Genomic DNA, 21,321 nt, shown 5'->3' on the forward strand with positions numbered 1-21,321 from the left:
AGATTTCTGGAGATCCACTAAAGGCAATGGGTTGGGATATAGTACAATATCTGAAGTACTTATTTGATTATTGTTTGCATGAAGGAGCTATACCAAATGAATGGAGAGTTGCTATAGTAGCGCCTGTTTATAAAGGTAAGGGTGATAGATATAAAGCTGAAAATTACAGGCCAGTCAGTTCGACATGCATTGCATTCTTTCTGATTATATTAGACATGTTTGCAAATTTAATAACTGGTTTGACAGAAGGCAGTTTGGGTTTAGGAAAGCTTATTCCATTGAATTTCAACTTGTAGTAATCCAGCAAGATATAGCAGATATCCTGGATTCAGGAGGTCAAATGGACGGTACCGCGATTGACCTATCTAAGGCATTTCATAGGGTAAATCGTAAGAGACTATTGGCGAAAATGAGTGCAATTGGACTAGAAAAAAGAGTATCTGAATGGGTGGCTATATTTCTAAGATAGAACCCAGAGAATTAGAGTAGGCGAAACTTTATCTGCCCCTGTTCTAATTAAGAGGGGAATTGCTTAAGGCAGTATTATTGGACCTTTATGTTTTCTTATATATATTATCAATGATATGGGTAAAGAAGTCGAATAATAGATAAGGCTTTTTTCAGATGATGTTATTCTGTGTAGAGTAATAAGTTAAATAAGTTAAAAGGTTGTGAGCAACTGCAAAATGACCTCGATAATGTTGTGAGGTGGACAGTAGTCAGTGGTATGGTGATAAACAGGGTTAAAAGTCAGGTTACGAGTTTCACAAATATGAGAAATCCTCTCAGTTTTAATTACTGCATTAATGGCGAGAAAGTACCTTATGGGGATCACTGTAAGTATCTAGGTATTAATATAAGGAATTGGGGTAATTACATAAATGGGACTGTATGTACAGGGTACAGATCTCTGGACATGGTTATGAGGGTGTTTAGGGGTTGTAGTAAGGATGAAAGGAGAGGGCACATAAGACTCTGGTGAAACCCCAGTTAAAGTATGGTTCCAGTGTATAGGAACTTCACCAGAATTACTTGATACAAGAACTGGAAAAAATCCAAAGAAAAGCAGCTCAATTTTTTCTGGTTGATTTCCGACAAAAGAGTAGCGTTACAAAAATGTTGCAAATTTTGGGCTGGGAAGACTTAGGAGAAAGGAGGCGAGTTGTCCGACTAAGAGTTATGTTCCTGTTATCTCAGTGGAGAGATGGCGTGGAATGGTATTGGCAGAGGAATAAGTTTAAGTGGTTCCATTTAAAAGTAGGGAAAATCACAGTATGAAGATAAAGCTGGAATTCAAGAGGACAAATTGGGGCAAATATTAGTTTATAAGAAGGGGAGTTAGGGACCGGATTAACATACCAAGGGAAATGTTCTATAAATTTCCAATTTCTTTGAAATGATTTAAGAAAAGGATAGGAAAGCAACAGATAAGGAATCTGCCACCTTATCAGATCAGTAGAGAGATTGATTGATTGATTGATTGATTGATTGATTGATTGATTGATTGATTGATTGATTGATTGATTGATTGATTGATTGATTGATTGATTGATTGATTGATTGATTGATTGATTGATTGATTGATTGATTGATTGATCGATTGATTGATTGATTGATTGAACGTTAAGGATAAAGTGTTCACCCCACATCATTTAAATAGCATGGTTCCATGTCATTGTCTTTCAAATTATAGAAGTTTAAATGCAAGCTTGTTAAAATAGAGAAAGTTTTAACTTCCCACGCATGTGTTGGTAAAAGTATAATATCTACAAGTGTCTTGACAAATAATACACCAATTCAATCAAATTCAATATTTTTGAGGTTTATATACAGTAAATTGTTATTTATCAATTGTTTACAATTTACTTTACATCTTACCGACACAGACAGGTCTTATGACAACGACGGGATAGGGAAGGGCTTGGGGTGGGAAGGAAGCTACCGTGCCCATAATTAAGTTACATCCTGGTGTGAAAATAGAAAACCACGGAAAACCAACTTCAGGGCTACCTTCAGTGCGATTCGAACCCACTATCTCCCGAATGCAAGCTGAAAGCTACACGACTCTGTCCGTGCGGCCATTTGCTTGGTTCTTTTTTTAACGACTACAAATCGCTGCTTGGTCCTCCTGCCTTAGATATCCTCCTTTGAGAGGTCAAAACAATTACTTTACAGCTCACTTGTAGTTCATATAAATAGATTTTGGGCTGCGACCTCCACTCCGCTAAATCGCTTTCATTTGTGGAATTCGAATATTAGGACTTCTATTGGTGCAGATTTACATTTCTATGGAGGATCTTCCATAATATATAACATACGTATTATATATCATCCATCATGTTGGGTCTCGACCTCATAATCAACGTGTTTGATTGAGACGACCAAAGTGAACATTAGGTTCATGTCCCATTGACAGTGATATACTAACTTACTTCTGGGATAATAACTGTTCTGTCTTTGAGGAGATATTCATGCAGTCTATATCGCGCACTTCCCTACCAAGACAGGTATATAAAGAAAAGTCGTAGTTAAGTTGAAATTTGAGATAGCCCACGATAAAACGTTGATCTTCACATATATTATCAAACGACACCTTCCAGTAGTACATATTCAGTAGTTTCATATTTTCTTTATTGCCGGCTTTTGTGTTTCTTTTCACTGATAAATTGTTGTTACACGCTACTTGGCTCTAAGAATAGCCTCACTTAATACAAGAGTTGTATTAATCTTGTGCTTATGGCCTGGAATAATGACATAGAGAAATCTACTTTCTAACTTACCAGGTAGCTTACACTATTTCACTACAATTTACGTTTCACGAAAGAGGTAATTGCAATACTATGGTGGCTACAAATAGAAACAGTGCGGCAACTCGATGTGTGTCTTTGATCTGTTCGTTAGAAAATATTTAATGATGTAAGATTATGTTTGCTATATTGTACAAAGAGAATATGCACGTAAGTTTAGATTTCGTAAACCGGTCCACCAAAGTAACTATAATTAATGTTCACTTCCATTTGAAAAAGTATTGTTATTGTTTTTATGTCGCAGTAACTATTTTTCGACGGAGATGCCGAAGTGTTGGAATTTCGTCCAGCAGGAGTTGTTTTACGTGCCGACACAAGGCTGTCGTAACTGAGCACCTTCAAATACCATCGGACTGAGCAAGGATCAAACCTGCCAAATCGGGGTCACAAGTCCAGCGCCTCAACCGACCGAGTTACTCAGCCTAGCCCTATCATTTTTCAACCACAAGATGACTGTTAAATGTACCTCTAGTACAGAATTATATTCGCTAACCCTAACGCACACTCGTCGATAGAAACCGCATAAACACATATTAAACATGGATCTTACGTTCGCGATAATCTTTGAATCAAAATAACATGAAAGTATGGATTATTTTCTACTCACGTGGAAATTCCATGGGTCGTTATACCTGCCTTGTGCGTGTGGGAGAGAAAGGGTGAGAAAATAATTTTGTTTTGACAAGGAATGTGGAAAATAATTTAGATTTCGCATAAGGTAGAATTTAGTATAAGACAGAAGTTATGCGAGGACAGTCAACTGGCAATCAATGTTAAAGATAAAATGTTCAATATAAGTGTAGATGTATCAAGATAATTTACGGAAAGTTTATTTGCATTGCTGAAAATTTTTCTCTTTGTCAAAATATTAGTAGCCCTTGAATTTAACAGACAGTATAATTTAGCATCTAATAACTCCAAGTTGAATCTCACAAATCATAAGAAAATAAACCCCTAAATAAGACAAACATTTTTTCGCTCTCGAAACCGACCTTCAACATATTAGGTCGTGTTACGTACATTTAGTACATGTTGAAGAGATGTTAGGTACAGAACAAAAATGGCCAACCAGACACAAGTGGGATCCGAACCCACAACCTCCCCATTTCGCGTCGGTTGCTCTACCAATTGAGCTATGGTGGCCTAGGCCATCTTTATTCTGTTGGAAAGGATCTGAGCTACAGGTCTGGTACTACCACCATCACACTGTAGAGTGCATTTAAGTTGCCCGTTGAGGGTCAAGTCAATGAATATTGAATTTTCACGACCGCATTGTAATCGAAACCGACTTTCAACCTATTAGGTCGTGTTACGTACATTTAGTACGTGTTGAAGAGATGTTAGGTACATCATAGCCTCGGGAGGTCAACTGAGTAGAGGTGGGTTCGATTCCCACCTCAGCCATCCTGGAAGTGGTTTTCAATTGGTAGAGCAACCGACGCGAAATCGGGAGGTTGTGGGTTCGGATCCCACTGGTGTCTGGTTGGCCATTTTTGTTCTGTAACTAACATCTCTTCGTCCGCCTCTGTGGTGTAGTGGTTAGCGTGATTAGCTGCCACCCCCGGAGGCCCGGGTTCGATTCCCGGCTCTGCCACGAAATTTGAAAAGTGGTATGAGGGCTGGAACGGGGTCCACTCAGCCTCGGGAGGTCAACTGAGTAGAGGTGGGTTCGATTCCCACCTCAGCCATCCTGGAAGTGGTTTTCCGTGGTTTCCCACTTCTACTCCAGGCGAATGCCGGGATGGTACCTAACATAAGGCCACGGCCGCTTCCGTCCCTCTTCCAATCTACCCATCCCTCCACAAGGCCCCTGTTCAGCATAGCAGGTGAGGCCGCCTGGGCGAGTTACTGGTCATTCTCCCCAGTTGTATCCCCGACCAAGAGTCGGAAGCTCCAGGACACTGCCCTTGAGGCGGTAGAGGTGGGATCCCTCGCTGTGTCCGAGGGAAAAACCGACCCTGGAGGGTAAACAGATGATGATGATGATGATGACCTAACATCTCTTCAACACGTACTAAATGTACGTAACACGACCTAATAGGTTGAAAACCGAGCTCGATAGCTGCAGTCACTTAAGTGCGCCCAGTATCCATTATTCTGGAGATAGTGGGTTCGAACCCCGCTGTCGGCAGCCCTGAAGATGGTTTTCCGTGGTTTCCCATTTTCACACCAGGCAAATGCTGGGGCTGTACCTTAATTAAGGCCACGGCCGCTTCCTTCCCAGTCCTAGCCCATTCCTGTCCCATCGTCGCCATAAGACCTATCTGTGTCGGTGCGACGTAAAACCAATAGCAAAAAAAGAAAAAGTTTGAAAATCGGTTTCGATTACAATGCGGTCGTGAAAATTCAATATTCATTGACTTGACCCTCAACGGGCAACTTAAACGCACTCTACAGTGTGATGGTGGTAGTACCAGACCTGTAGCCCAGATCATTTCCAACAGAACAAAGATGGCCTAGGCCACCATAACTCAATTGGTAGAGCAACCGACGCGAAATCGGGAGGATGTGGGTTCGGATCCCACTGGTGTTTGGTTGGCTATTTTTGTTCTGTACCTAACATATCTTCAACACGTATTGAATTTACGTAACACGACCTAATAGGTTGAAAGTCGGTTTCGATTACAATGCGGTCGTGAAAATTCAATATTCATTTTTTCGCTCATTTAACTGGTTTGTTTGCTGTAAGGAAAAGTAGATTACCTCTGTCTTCAACGTTGATAACGCGAATATCCATATAATTTACATTTCTAAGTAATTTCAGTCTCATGTCAATGTTCTAAACCACTTGTGTGATTAGTGTTATGTTTCGCGTCCGACAAACGTGTGCTTTTCCGTTCTTTAAATTTAACCATTCAACCAAAACTTAAACTTTATCACATATTGACCAAAATAAAGGCGTGTATTATGATATATACATGAGGGCTGTTCTGAAACCAATGACAAACAATTCTATTGGACAGGAATTTGTTTTTATTGTAAAATCACATGATTTATCCTAATATACAGAATTTTCTTCACTTTTGTGCATTTTTTGTTCACGTTTTGTCTACAACCTTGAAAATACCCATGCGAAATCACTAAGATCCAGCAACCCGTAAACAATGACGCGTTGCGTTCTGTACTTCTTCCCCATCTCGTAGCGTTGGTCTCGCACCTCTTCTTTCAAGCAACCAACGATATAATAGTGCCATATCAACACTGTAACAGGCAGGGTGTAATAAAACCTCCCACCTCCATTTTACAAATTAATCCTTCATAAATAATAATAATAATAATAATAATAATAATAATAATAATAATAATAATAATAATAATAATAATAATGTCCGCCTCTGTGGTGTAGTGGTTAGCGTGATTAGCTGCCACCCCCGGAGGCCCGGGTTCGATTCCCGGCTCTGCCACGAAATTTGAAAAGTGGTACGAGGGCTGGAACGGGGTCCACTCAGCCTCGGGAGGTCAACTGAGTAGAGGTGGGTTCGATTCCCACCTCAGCCATCCTGGAAGTGGTTTTCCGTGGTTTCCCACTTCTCCTCCAGGCGAATGCCGGGATGGTACCTAACTTAAGGCCACGGCCGCTTCCTTGCCTATCCCTTCCCATCTTCCCATCCCTCCACAAGGCCCCTGTTCAGCATAGCAGGTGAGGCCGCCTGGGCGAGGTACTGGTCATACTCCCCAGTTGTATCCCCAGACCAAGAGTCTGAACCTCCAGGACACTGCCCTTGAGGCGGTAGAGGTGGGATCCCTCGCTAAGTCCGAGGGAAAAACCGAACCTGGAGGTTAAACAGATGAATAATAATAATAATAATAATAATAATAATAATAATATTTCAGCTTCCATCTGCAAGCATTTTGAACTGGTATCCTTAACGCAGCCTGCGTTAATATCAATAATTCCTTAATACATTGTTGAATGTAGATTATGCTAATGTATTTGAATTCTGAAATTCTGACTTTCGCTCATTAAAATCAATATGATCTTCATATCAACTAAAATTAGGCAACACTGACAGTTATAGAACCTGAACTACTAAGCAAACCAAGCTTCACTTTTTACAGTATTATAATTAGCAACCTTAATTAATAAGATTTCTGGTGCTTCAACTTTGTTACGTTTTGCACTCAAGGGAATGGGAACGTGCGTTGTCTCCATCAAGATCAAGATGTTTTCCCAATTCATTACTTGGAAGCAGTTTTGCGTCAACATAAAGGAAGGTCGGAAGAGCAGACGTTAAATAAACCGCCAATAAAGCGGCTGAGAGTCATTAGGAGCGCCACAAAGTGTTAGTGCACTCACGAATAATGAAGGGCGTAGCAGTGCTCTAGTGATAAAGCACGGACTTCCCGTTTCGCTTCGCCAACCTTATTGGTTACGCACTTGAACATCACAACCATTTAACTTCACCTTTATATGTGTGTGGCTGCCCCAAGAGATTACTCGTAGCACTGAAATGTGTCCCACTGTCGTACTTCTCAGCTACTATTTCTACCGAGCATATTAGTTTGAAAGTCATGTGATTCAGTATTGGTTTGATTTATATCAGTTTAAAAAACATGATTTCACTATCTACATATGAAATTAAAATTCACAGTCTGTTTCCGGTCATTTGACAGGGTCAGGAATGGAAGAATGAAGCCCTCATCTAGCGGCGAGGATATGAATTGTGCCGGCTGCCGAATCCTGCTTCACTCCCCTGGGGCTATGTTTAATGACTGAAAGATGAAATGAAATTATATTAGAGAGTGTTGCTGGGATGACAGATGACAGAAAAACCGGAGTACCCAAAGAAAACTCTGTACCGCCTCCGCTTTGTCCTGCACAAATTTCGAATAGAGTGACCAGTATTTGAACCATGGAACCGAAAGGTGAGACGCCGGCGCAATGCCTTCTGAGCCATGGAGGCTTCTTTACCATCTCCGTATTTAAAAATGAAATGGCGTCTGTCAGAGGAAACCGCAGGGTGGAAAATCACAAATTTTACACGAACATTCTCAGAGTAATCTGTTACATCACTAATTGTGGTTTATGTCAAAATAAAGAAATGGGAACATATTATCTGCAAATTTTTTTTGCACAAAATCGCGTATTAATTTATTTCAGACCGAGTGCCATGGTTACGTGAGAATAGCAATGGTATAATTTAGGCCCTAATTCATTTCAAGGTGATATGCGGCATATAGATAGGCCGTGGTTATCCGAGTGTGGTGAAAGTACATCGGCTTATTTAGAAGTTTCTTGCACTATAAATATTCCTTGGTAAATAATCTTTCCTGATTGACCTAAGATTATAACAGGACATCTTCAAGAGCATCAAACCTCCAAAGATACTCAAAAGACTGGGAGAAATGAAATTACAATTTACGAATTTCATATAGTATACTTTTAATTTACACTTTAAACACATTAAGAATTTCGGATTCTAACCCAAATTAAACTTGGATAGATTTGAAAAACAATGACACCAAGTACATACCTGGAGAATTTAAAATAAGTCCGACTTAAAACCTTACAGTATAAAAACGTTAACTAAAATGTTATAGATGATGTTGCCGGCCTGTCGGAAGAAACCAACTTTCAATCGGTTTCTTTTCAGATTGACTTTGCTCTACGGGAGCGAAAGCTGGAAAGACTCAGGATATCTTATTCATAAATTAGGTATGTAACATATATAAAAGTAGCGAGAATGATTACCAGTACAAGCAGGTGGGAAGAATGGCAGGAGAATACTCGAAAATAGGAGATAAATACTAAGTTAAGAATAAACTCGATGGGTGAAGCTGGGATCGTGTGAGGCGAATGGAGGAGGATAGGTTTACATATGAGAATAATGGACAGGACCTTGGAGGGATAGAGATGTTGGGAGGGGACCAAAGCGACGATGGTTTCAACGGTTTTAATGATACGTGTTGTTGAACTGAATGACGGGTACATTCGGCTTTGTTTTGTTTCAATCAAGATATATATAAATATAATATTTGCGAAATTACTTCTAAATATCACGTAGTAATTTAAAATCAGATGGACTTTCTTAGTTCCTTGCTTAATCACAGCTAAAATACTGGAGCAACTCACCTGAGATTTGGTATGGATATATCTGGGATTTTCACATCAAATGCAAGCCTATGCTAATTTTGTTATAATTAGCTTTATGTAATAATTTCGTATGGCTATTTATAGCCGAGTGAAGCCCTTGTAAGGCAGATCCTCTGATGAGGATGGGCGGCATCTGCCATTTGTAGGTAACTGCGTGTTATTGCGGTGGAGGATAGTGTTATGTGTGGTGTGTGAGTTGCAGCGATGTTGGGGACAGCAAAAACACCCAGCCTCCGGGCCATTGGAATTAACCAATTAAGGTTAAAATCCCCGAGCTGGGCGCGGATCGAACCCGGGACCCTGTGAACCGAAGGACAGTACACTGACTATTCAGCCAACAAGTCGGACATTTGCCTTTATCTGAATGGTGGATATATTATTTACTAAACGCGCGCATGTTTTATCCACTAAAAAGACAATGTAACGAACAAATTGTTACTCCTATCGCTAAATAAAGCACGGCACATATACTTAAATTACGTTCTTATGGAAGATGCCATGTGACATTTTTTGTAACTCTAATGGTTCTTTAGGAAATAATGTTGCCATGTGTTAAAGCAAACATTTCAGCGCAGCCACCAACCAGGCGTGTTTTGACTGGATATTTGGTCGATACTTGGAAGGTCTTGTTAATTCAGACTGGTCACCAGAATGTACGAATGTTGCTGCTTAAAAATTACACGTCGACGAAGGGCACAAACAGAAGACTGTGACGTCGCTAACTATTGGCCTACCAACCACAGGTACGCTCTGGTTACTGTCAATAAATCAGTAGACCTATAGTTACTGTGATACACAGTATAAATTTAAATATTCTGTACACACTGAAAGAACAGTTAAAATTAAAAATTATTTATACAAAAGATAGAAAGAACTAGTACCCTTACTTTTCGTGAATTATGAATTTTCACGGCGTACAATCAATATCATGTGTTTATTTAAATGGAAAAGTAGTGTTAGAACGAGTAATTCCTTTTCTCCCTGTAAAATTTCTTCGGCCAATTTAATGTACATTCTTTTCATTCTTGGGTGGATATTTTATTGCTAGTATGCACCAATTTATACTATTACACAGAATAACAAACTTACCTTATACCTTTAGTTGGAACGATCAGAGGCCTTGGAAAGAGCTAAGTATGACTGTAATATCGGAATAGAATATTTTATAGCAATTTCTGTGTTAATGATCTCCCAGATGTATGTATTCATGACGTTGACGCGACCACCAGATTGAGGTTTAACATCTTTAGAAATAAACAGTGACGACAGACACCGTATAGTACATGATGTACTTTAAAGAAAACATATGTATGTTCTTGGTTGTCTGATGGGTACTATTGTTAATACTTATTATCCGTGAACTATGTTTTTTCGACTGTATATAAAGTATTAAATAAGTTACTGTACCTTCAATGATATATTTGACAGTTAAGACACCAAAACATCTTCGTGACCGCGACGTGACCTGTCTCGTGAGAGCTAGGAGCTTGTTCGTTGGTACGAGTCAACTTCATAAATGTAACACCCTTCCTTATTAACCTTCTTTTTACAATGCATACTGTGCCTATCCGGGGCTTCAGTGCACAATAATAATAATAATTCGTGAGGGCATCGGCCGAATGGAAAATACGTGATGAGATCTTCGGCGAATGGCCCTAGAATCGAATTCTCATCATCATCCCTACTTCAGAATAACCACGGCTATAATATTAGAGCATTCAGGTCAATGGTACGTTCGGACTAAAAGGCATTAATAAATTATTTATAAGTAGGGATCTCAGTATAGAAGAGGAATACAATGTCACTACAAATCAGAAGAATGATGTTTTAAAGTTTTATGAATATCAGATTTATTATCAACTGAGAAAGAACATCCATAATTAAACGAAATGTGCCATATAATATTTGATCACAAAATTAAAAAAAGAAGAAAAAAAGCGAGATTCATATTAATGAAATCCTTATTTAATTGTCTTGTGGAATTAATATTCCACACCGATAATTCCGATATTTAGAGGCCTTTCACTTGTTATTACCTCTATTATTCACAACATTGATAGTCATTAATTAATTAATTAATTAATCAATTAATTAATTATGCATAATAATCGGCACTATAATGATCACCCTTTTGATATCATCCCAGCTTTCTATACATAAACTGGAGTTTTGAAATATTATAATTTCTTGTGATTATATTATTACGCAATCAAGGATTAAGACAATATGTTAATTATGACAAGCACATTCCAAGATATCTGAAAGTCATGTTCAGCCCTAATAACTAACTTCATTATTATTTACAAAGGTATAACAAATCGCATAGGCATGTTTCGCCGGGATTAAAATAAAATACCATTTGATCAATTAACATATAATAATACTGGGCTTATGGATGACGCGTGAACAATAACACGACATTTTACTTGTAATAATACACTCAACTACCACCAAACATATTAATATGACCCTTTATCATGTATACAAGATTATATGGAAGGAATGGTCCTTCCATTACCAAAAATAATGACAATGATACACGTTGCCCTGGATAGGGGTCGAACTCGTAGTCTTCTCACTGCAAGATGCATGTTTTAAATTTCTAGATCGGATGGAATGAACAAAATAAATTGGGAGGAAGTCTATTGTTTCTACTATATTAATTCAGTCGCGGTGACAATTAGCTACTCTATGCGTAAATGTCCGTCGGATATTGTTAGAAAGTAAATGGCCATCGAACACTCCACAGTCAAGGCTTTTAACGTGCCCACAGCTTGCTTAGCCTTTGTATTCATCTGTCACTTTCTCTAGTGTAACGGTACCTCCGCACGCCTCCCTTTCATACAGTCCGGGGAAGGTATCTCTCTTTAATAAACCGCCTCGATATAAATTCGGGCCGACTCGGCTTCTTGAAGCTCACATGGTTCTATTCAACCTAATCTCAATATAACTGGCGTGGTACACTTCTTCACGCTTTGCATAAATTATCTCTGGCACATATTTATATCGCCTTGATTATCAATTGATAGATATTCACCGACCATCACTTCCAACTCAATACCACGAACACTCGCATATAATTACATAAGGGATATTAATTCATGCCACTCTATAAAACAAATTTACATATTAAATTCACGATCTAGAAATTATACTTGCATCTAAAAACATCATTTGAACTCCTCATATGCTCCGTCTTATACATGACATACACGTCATCCTCGTATTCTTTTGAAGAGGCAGAGCATCTCATCTTATCATAAGATCTGGGGTTACCTAGATGGATACCACTTCCATCCATCATAACACTTCTTGAAGACAAAATAAATCATTACAGGAATCTTATAACTAACATGCATTACTTTCCAAGGGGTTTAAATAAACTGCTGGTCATCATTGCCAGTACAAACTTCCTACTACACAAGCTAAAATTTTTAATCCCTTCGAACAGCCCGCGATCATCATTCACATTTTTAATCTACTTGACATACTAATCCTAACTATTTACAGGAGGGAAAATGACTTTCAAACATAGTAAACTTGAAAATGCACTTATCTTAGGGTGATCATTCTCGTCCGAGGCAGCACACTCATAACAGCTTAAGCCATCATCTTGCTGCCTTTGATGTCGTAAGGTCCTTGGTTCGTTTCCGGGATGAACTCCATCTTGTAGACTTCACCACGCATAATAATCCCGGATGTATCCAACACAATGAGATGTTGGATAGGTGAGTGACTCGTGTATCCTCTTCCCAGACCAGCGATCACTCGTTCCAATATGCAAAAGGGGAAAACACTATGGTTATAATTGGGTCACTTTGTAACACGCACTACATTCAGGCATGGTTAAATTTATCCCGAATATTGCTGAACTGTCACGTATTCACTTGCACTGTAATCCAACGTTAAGGGTAACTAACTTGCTTATTTCACATCCCCTCACAATGTAAGACAACTCACATCCACGTTTGTACTTTCAGCAGACGCTGCCCAAATTATTATTATTATTATTATTATTATGCGTGAGTCGCAATTTCCTGAACAAATTCACTTTTTCAACGTTCTAATTGTAATTCCAATTGTGCTCTCACAACACTTCACTGTATTTGACTAGTAGTGGATTAATCTAGCCACACACGAATCCATCGAGCATATATTACAGTAGCTTGAATGCTACGCAGCTCTTAACAGGTAGATTATTCCTCGTTCACTATCCTCATTGATTACACCATGATACAAAATGTTATAAATACACGAAATTTACACAATAAGTGCACGTCAATAATCACTGCGCTTAAATAATGATTTATGCAGTACTTCTGCTAGTTAAATCTCACAATTGCAGTACTTCATCACTCGATGAAAGTATTACACAATATCACAGGTCGTGCAAAATAGCAACACGTCCGAACAACACGGAAACACAGTAGATAATGGGTAAGTAGTCTCCTGTCCGATTCCTTTTGTAAAACAGAGGAAAAAATCAAGAGTGGGGGTTAACTCCGCCATCATGTCGGGGGCCGCTTCCGTAAAAAACCGTTTGTCGGCGTTGATCTGCATATCAAAAGATAGCTCTGACCTTCCATATTTTACTGATCGAATCTTATTCTCTTAGGATCGGCGGTTTAATTATAATCGTCAAAGCGTCATTTACAACTTGTGCAATGATTGACTTACGTCTTGCCGAACTCCAGGATAGGCTCACCTCGCCAGACCTGTGGCGACGTTCTGTAATTCTCTGCACCGATTCAGATCACGTAATCAATGATAAGTTGAATAACTGGAAGATGTTTCGTTGTCATCTTTAACTAAATAATTCCTTGATCACGGCAAGCTCTTATTTATGAATATTAGATGCGTAAGTCAATAGTCACATGATTCTTATTATTGTTATTAATACCGAAAATTCTGAAACAAATGAAGGTTTTGGTTGGTACCACTAAAATCACCAACAAATATTTAGGGAGTTACTTCTCCCCAAGTTAACCCGACTTATTAAGCATGGCCGGCGGGCTGTCACATGACCTTCTACTCCTTCCAACTCACTCGCACAGGAGAAAGAAACATCCTAATTGCTGGCTAGCGTATGACTCGCCCTCGTCATTACGCGCACAGAGCCCCTTGTCCTCTAAAGTAGCAGCGCATCGTTCGTATACCGTGCAGCGCTGTGGCCTGCTAACTTTGCGGCAAAACGTCGTAGAATGACACGGAAAACGGCATATTATTGATATGGGATGTCACGATATGGTATCTAAAGTACCGTGAACGGTCACAATACTGTCCTTATTCTTATTATTCTGCAAAGAAGTATGGTTTATATGGTATATATTTACTATGCAGTGTTTCGTGAATCGTGTTTAAAGGCACGGTATACTTACGTCATTGCACATAATGTGTAATATTATTTCCAGAATACCTCAGCAGAGAGTGATAAGAAATTTGTTGTATCTTCAATCTCCGAAAGTGGGAAAAACTCCAGCGCAAATATGTAAATTTAACAGGAAAACATTACGACACTTGTGATTGCTGATATTGTGTTAGTTTATCTAATACATGTGCACAATCACCCTAACAGTAGAGAGAACAGATGGCACTTTAATGTTCACTCCGAAATTTTTACACGACCCATCATGGTTAATTACTTGATTTAGCTATTATAGCTAGAAATAGTTGCTTCATTAGAAGTGTTGCCTTGAAGTTTGTGAATCTCTGAAGTTTCATTTATAGACCTGTACTGAATATCACAAAAACTATCGTCTCTCGAGAAAAAATTTTGATCTTAGTGGTGCATTCCATTAGTCATTTTTCTCTTTTCTCGAGGTAGTGCGTCCAATCCCGGCTGAGGTCGGTAGTATTGGAGGGTGCATAAATTACACTACTCCTCGTTATTGGCTTAGGGTACGTTAAATAAATCGTATGGACACATTTTCGACACCCTGACATTTCTTAAAATCCACATCAATTGAAGGGGCGTTCTTCTTCCTTTTCTTTCCTTACGGCCTCTGTGAGACGACAGGCAGCTTTGTCATGGTTTTGGTTTTCTTATTATTCTCCCAGAACCTCTTAATACTATCTGTCCTTCAGCTGTTATGTTCAGTATATTCTTCTCTTGCCTTCCCCACTGGTGCTTCTTTGTCCTATTCCTGTATCTTTCTCTGTCATTGAGCTCTAGCATATTGGTTTGTGTATATTTCTTCACTTCTCTATCCCGTCCACCTTCACCCCCATCTCAATCCAGTCCTTCCAGTGTTCGACAACCCACTTGTTCCCCGTCCTTCCTCTTGTCCTACCCATCGTCTCTCATACTTTTCTAGCCATTCTCTCCATGTCCATTCTGATCAGATGTCCAGCAAATCTTGCTCTTTTGAGTCTTATTTCTTCGGAGATTGTCCTCATGTTTCCGTGGAGTTTATCCCTTGATCTTCTTTCCCATCTTTCACCTCCTCACCCAGTAACTTTTTCAGAATTTTTCTCTCTTCTTTCTCCAGTTTCTCCCCATGCCTTCCTAGTGTCATCGTCTCGGCCGTGTACAGTACTGCGTTCCTCACTCTTGACTTGCAGTGCCTGATTTTTGCGTCTGTTGATAAGTTTTTTTATTATACACCTTCTCTGGTCGTAAGATAGGTAGTCCTCATCTTTCTCATCCTCTGTTTTATCCCATCGCTGCTCCTGTTCCTTCCTGCTGCATATTCTCCAGGGTATATAAAATTTTCTATCCTCTGCACGGTGCCTTCTGGTGTTTTCCAATCACCGGTGGTGTTCAGTGTCTCTTACCTTTCTGGCTATCTTTCTCATGTTATTGAGTTTTTTCTTATCACCTTCTTCCGTCTCCCTTTTTATGGCTATATCGTCCGCAAAGGCTAGGCAGCTACCAGTGCCCTGTTATCTTTCTTTTACTCTACATGTGTCTTTGGTATCGCCATGTTTTCATTTGTTGTCCTCCATTCTCATAACATCATCCAGTGCTACGTTGAATAACATTAGTGACAGACCGTTTCCCTGTTTTCCCCCCGGTCTTGATCTCAAACTCTTCTACTAGTGAACTCCTGAAACTCACCCTTGCCTTTGTGTCTGTCAACACTTCATTTATCAGTTCTCGTGTGATACCATCTACTCCTGTATGAAGGTGCATTAAAAATAACACTATTTAATTAATTAATTAATTAATTTATTTATTTATTTATTTATTTATTTATTTATTTATGTATTTATTTATTTATTTATTTATTTATTTATTTATTTATTTATTTATTTATTTATTTATTTATTTATTTATTTATTTATTTATTTATTTATTTGAACCAGTCGGAGCTAAACGACATTACGTAAAAATATACATCTTTTATTTTCTCTTTTCATAATTCGAGATTTAAGACAGCCAAATAGAACGGTGGAGAATTGAATTATGTCAGCCCTCTCCTTGAACTAGAAATCGTTGTTCATCACAGTACCTACGGAGGAGAAAAGCATTATATCAATCATGACTACTTACCTTCTCAGCGTCGTAGTAGGGAAGCAGCGCTTCTGTGTCCCGCTCTTTTCACGACTGCGTACTGTCTCAATCGACAGTGAGCACCTCAGGGAGAATCACTGTTAGTGCTAGAGCTATGATCTGTGTTCGTTTCTCTTATGTCAGTTCATTGACTATACTTTTATTGGGTATTATACGCACATCAAAGCAGCACCGCCTACATATAGCAATGTACGACTCGCCCATGTAAGTCGAACTATTGTAGGTCACGGTTGCACATAAGATGTTCTTACAATGCAGATATCGGTTTTGGTTTCTACATTCAGGTCTCATTCTCATGTTATCAAACAACCTAGGTGCTTGAAATGTGACACCCTGTAATAGAACGTCTGTCCTTGGTGAACGAAGCGTTGCTGATTACCATGATTTATTCAGAATATTACTTTAAAACTAAACTCGTTTTCTATCTCGTTAGTGGTGTCCTAAAAGAATTGAAATCTAAATCATCAGCATGTATCGCGGTGTCATCTGATTTAGTTCAGAAGGTTCCTGCCGTTATACTGGTTTGAATGCAAGGCACGGACTTCATGTACTGAATATGGTAATTATGGCGTTTGTCGCCTTCAATGAAGTACTATATAATCATTAAGAAGCGAAGGGGAATTTTATAATAAAAGAAAATTACTTCTGAGAGATATAAAAGCACAAGATGACATGTGTGTAAGTACTAGATGAATTTTAACTATGCTAGACACAAAATGTGTTATTGATACTGCTTGTTGTTTAGAGGGGCCTAACATATAGGTCATCTTCCCAAGATGTGTTGTACCGGGCGAGCTGGCCGTGCTGTTAGGGGCGCGCAGCTGTGAGCTCGCATCCCGGAGACAGTGGGTTCGAATCCCACTGTCGGTAGCCCTGAAAATGGTTTTCCGTGGTTTCCCATTTCCACACCGGGCAAATGCTGGGGCTGTATCTTAATTAAGGCCACGGCCGCTTCCTTCCCATTCCTAGGCCTTTCCTGTCCTATCGTCGCCAAAAAACCAAAAAGCAAATAGCAAAAAAAGAGTGTTTTTTATGAAACAGGGCGTTTTCCGGGAGAACGGAGCTCCCTATGTATTTTAACAGGGGAGAACTGCTTGCAGCATATGAAGGACTATCTTCCCAAAATATTCTTATATTTGGTGTGTGTTATAAGAAAAGATTCCAGCGTAGTGGACTGTTATTATATCTAACCGGTCTAGAGTATAATTATTAGTATCCACCTAACAAAAGGTCGGTTTTAGGGTTCATATTATTTCAAAATTCCTGAATGGACTAGGGATTTATGGGAAGACCGAAGCGGGTTATTTACCTCCCCCCATCCATGACCAGCCTAATGAAAATCCACCAACCTTAATGGAAATCAATTTATAATTTTTTGGTAGTTATACTTCTTTGGTAGGAGGATTAATAAAGGGGATATCATTTACGCAAGTATTTAGAGTCTAGGTTTTAGGTTTCTTACCATATCCCTGAAAGAGCTGAGAGTTTATAGGAAGACCGATACTGTTATGTTACTCCCCCAGAAAATATCCATAGCAAAGCAAAATCATCTCCATACAGGCATGAAGGCCCTTGTAGGGGTGGAAGGTAAAGGCTTCCACTATCCGTAACCTCGGTACTTGACGGCGGTAGAGTGATTATCTCTATGCCCGACCGCCTTTGCCCCCAGGAATTAACCTGGTACTCATTTTTGGTGCAGGCTGAGTGAACCTCAGGACCATATGCACCTCCGGAAATGGAAATCTCGTTTCTTAAACCTTTCGACTTCGAATCCATGTCCTTCCGAGTGAACCGAGCACGTGTTTAACGCCTCGGCCAGGCAGCCTCTCAAAAAATATCCATGATCAGCATTAGTGGAAATCTACCAATCTTAACGGAAATGAATTTCTAAAACATTTTATTCTCATGTACTGTAGAATTTTATGATGGGAGGAGTATTAATGGAGATATTATTGGCCGAATGTTTTACAGTCTTTAGTCCTAGAGGATATAGTCCAGCAGCGGATGAGCGTAGTGCTGATTTGTTGTAAGTGGAAAACAAAAGAGAATTTCACTTCAGTTCTTTGGTTAAGGTCATTATTCATCGTGCTCTTCGGAGTTATACTAGACCTTTACTGAAATAAAAACAGCAGCACACATGCTTCCCTACATACGGCAATAGCAGACGTTGCCTACCAATTTCCGTTTGCAGTTCCCCGTCATTACGTACTTATCGAGGCCTATCAACAAGTCGCAGTGTCAGACTGAGAGTCGCAGTGTATGACCTGAGGCCGAGCTCCTTCCAACCTAGTTAACTGTACGTCACATACTCCCATGTTAGTAGGAGTAAAACACACATCGTTTGTGTTCATGGTAACAGAATGACTGAGTGGTGTACAAAAAACATTATATTAAATGGTGGCAGGCTTCAAGTTTCCCTAATATAGAACTGACCTCACATGTAAGCACCTGGAATTCAGTACGTCAGGAACTAAGAAGTTACGCATCCTTTGTGTGTATCTTACGGTACATTAAAAGGATAATGAGGAAGCCTGTTTACTTTCAAGAAGTGTGGTGAAGTCAATGGACCTAGCACAATTCTTCAGTTCTCAGTTGTGGACACCCGACTATTTTTTGAGAATGATTATTAGCAAAATTCACTGGAACAACTGCCACTTGTGCCGCATTTATGTAGTACTTGCCCTTTGCTATATAGTGGGCAGTACAAAACTAATATTTTCTTCCCAATATTGCGCTTAGTATAACTGTACCTGCATTCTGATTTACCCGTCGATACAGGTGGGTACTGCCAGTTCTAACAATGCATTTGGTGTCTAACTTGTAATTCATGTATACCAGCTGCATTCATTCTTCGGTTTGATTATCTTATCTTCTTGAATCTTTCATAGCAATGTGGTGCACTCGAGTATATTAGTTCTCATTTCCTTATGCACTCCTCCAACCATCTCCGTTTCAATTAATTCTCTTCCCCGACACTGCACGGTCTCTATCTTCCTCTTCTCTCCGAATCTTGAGGCTTTTTGCTTCCATTACACTTAGTTGTAAGTTCGACAAAACTAAATGGAACTCATCCATAAATAGGCCAGGGAAACGTGCAAAAACTAGTGAAGTTTACATTAACTCTGTAGTGCGCAGGCTTGGTGCAGCAGGCACCAACAATTGCTTGCTTCTAATTACCGATATCAAAACTTGAAAGGCTATTTCTTGTACCTTATTACAGATAGGTAAGTTACTGGGGTGGAAATCCTAATGTTCAGTTTATATCCATACTTAAGAGGCACTGTCTAGTTGAACATTGTATAAAACAGGATGTAATATATTACAAGTATTTTGAGCATGTTTACTAAATTTACTTCTAACATTGCAAATTGTCACTGAAGTCGTCATTAACCTTCTCGAGCCAAGTAATTTTCCATGAAGAGTAGATAAATCCTACATCACGAATTAAAAAATACGTATTATGTTATGAATATCCCGGTTCTGAGATCATATCACATCATTGTCCAGATGCCATGCAAAGGTTTTAACATTTCTGTGAAATGAAAATAATCGTAACACAAGTCCCATTGACGAAAAAAATCGCCATCAGAATGTTGGACGGCAGGGTAGGAAATGTGGTGGTTTACAATTTCTAATACCGGGCGAGTTGGCCGTGCGGTTAGGAGCGCGCAGCTGTGAGCTCGCATCCGGGAGATAGTGGGTTCGAACCCTACTGTCGGCAGCCCTGAAGATAGTTTTCCGTAGTTTCCCATTTTCACACAAGGCAAATGCTGGGGCTATACATTAATTAAGGCCAAGGCCACTTCCTTCACATCCCTAGGCCTTTCCTGTCCCATCGTCGCCATAAAACCTATCTGTATCGGTGCGACGTAAAGCAAATAGCAAAAAAAGAAAAAAAATCTAATCACTAGGTTGTATGCCAAAAGACTGGATTCAATTCCTAACCTCTCTGCAGTGTTCATATGGAGTAAGGACATATTACACTTTTGATGGTGATTCGTCTGTCGGATGGAGACCTTAAGACTTTAGCAGGCCTATTCGACAGGAGTAGGCTATGTGCCGGTACCGGGTTTCACTCTCTCCCTTCTAGCTACCATATATCACGTCATTCATTTTATATTATTAATTCCTCTGATGTTGACATCAGAACAGGCATCCGGTCGTATACCTCGCTAAAAAAAAATCTCAGTTCATACACGAGCCCGTAGAGGAACGGGACAAGAATTGGACATATTGTTCGTTCTTAATCAGTTTACCCTCCAGGGTCGGTTTTTCCCTCGGACTCAGTGAGAGATCCCACCTCTACCGTCTCAAGGGCAGTGCCCTGGAGCTTCAGACTCTGAATCGGGGGATACAACTGGGGAGGATGACCACTACCTCGTCCAGGCGGCCTCACCTGTTATGCTGAACTGGGTCCTTGTGGGGGGATGGGAAGTTTGGAAGGGATAGACAAGGAAGAGGGAAGGAAGCGGCCGTGACCTTAAGTTAGGGACCATCCCGGCATTTGCCTGGATTAGAAGTGGGAAACCACGGAAAACCACTTCCAGGATGGCTGAGGAGGGAATCGAACCCCCCTCTACTCAGTTGACCTCGCGAGGCTGAGTGAATCCCGTTCCAGCCCTGGTACCACTTTTCAAATTTCGTGGCGGAGCCGGAAATCGAACCCGGGCCTCCGAGGGTGGAAGCTAATCACACTCCACTACACCACAGAGGCGGACGATTAGACATATACAAAAATAATTGTAACAAAATTTATCGAAACTATTTTTATTTTCTTCGGATTTACCCGTAGATACGGGTGGGTACTGCTAGTCCTAACAATATATTTAGTATCTAAGTTGTAATTATGTATACAAGGTGCATTCATTCTTCTGTTTAATTATCTAATCTCCTTGAATTTTTCATAG

Source organism: Anabrus simplex, chromosome 1 (genome assembly GCF_040414725.1).
Source record: "Anabrus simplex isolate iqAnaSimp1 chromosome 1, ASM4041472v1, whole genome shotgun sequence".
NCBI lineage: Eukaryota > Metazoa > Arthropoda > Insecta > Orthoptera > Tettigoniidae > Anabrus > Anabrus simplex.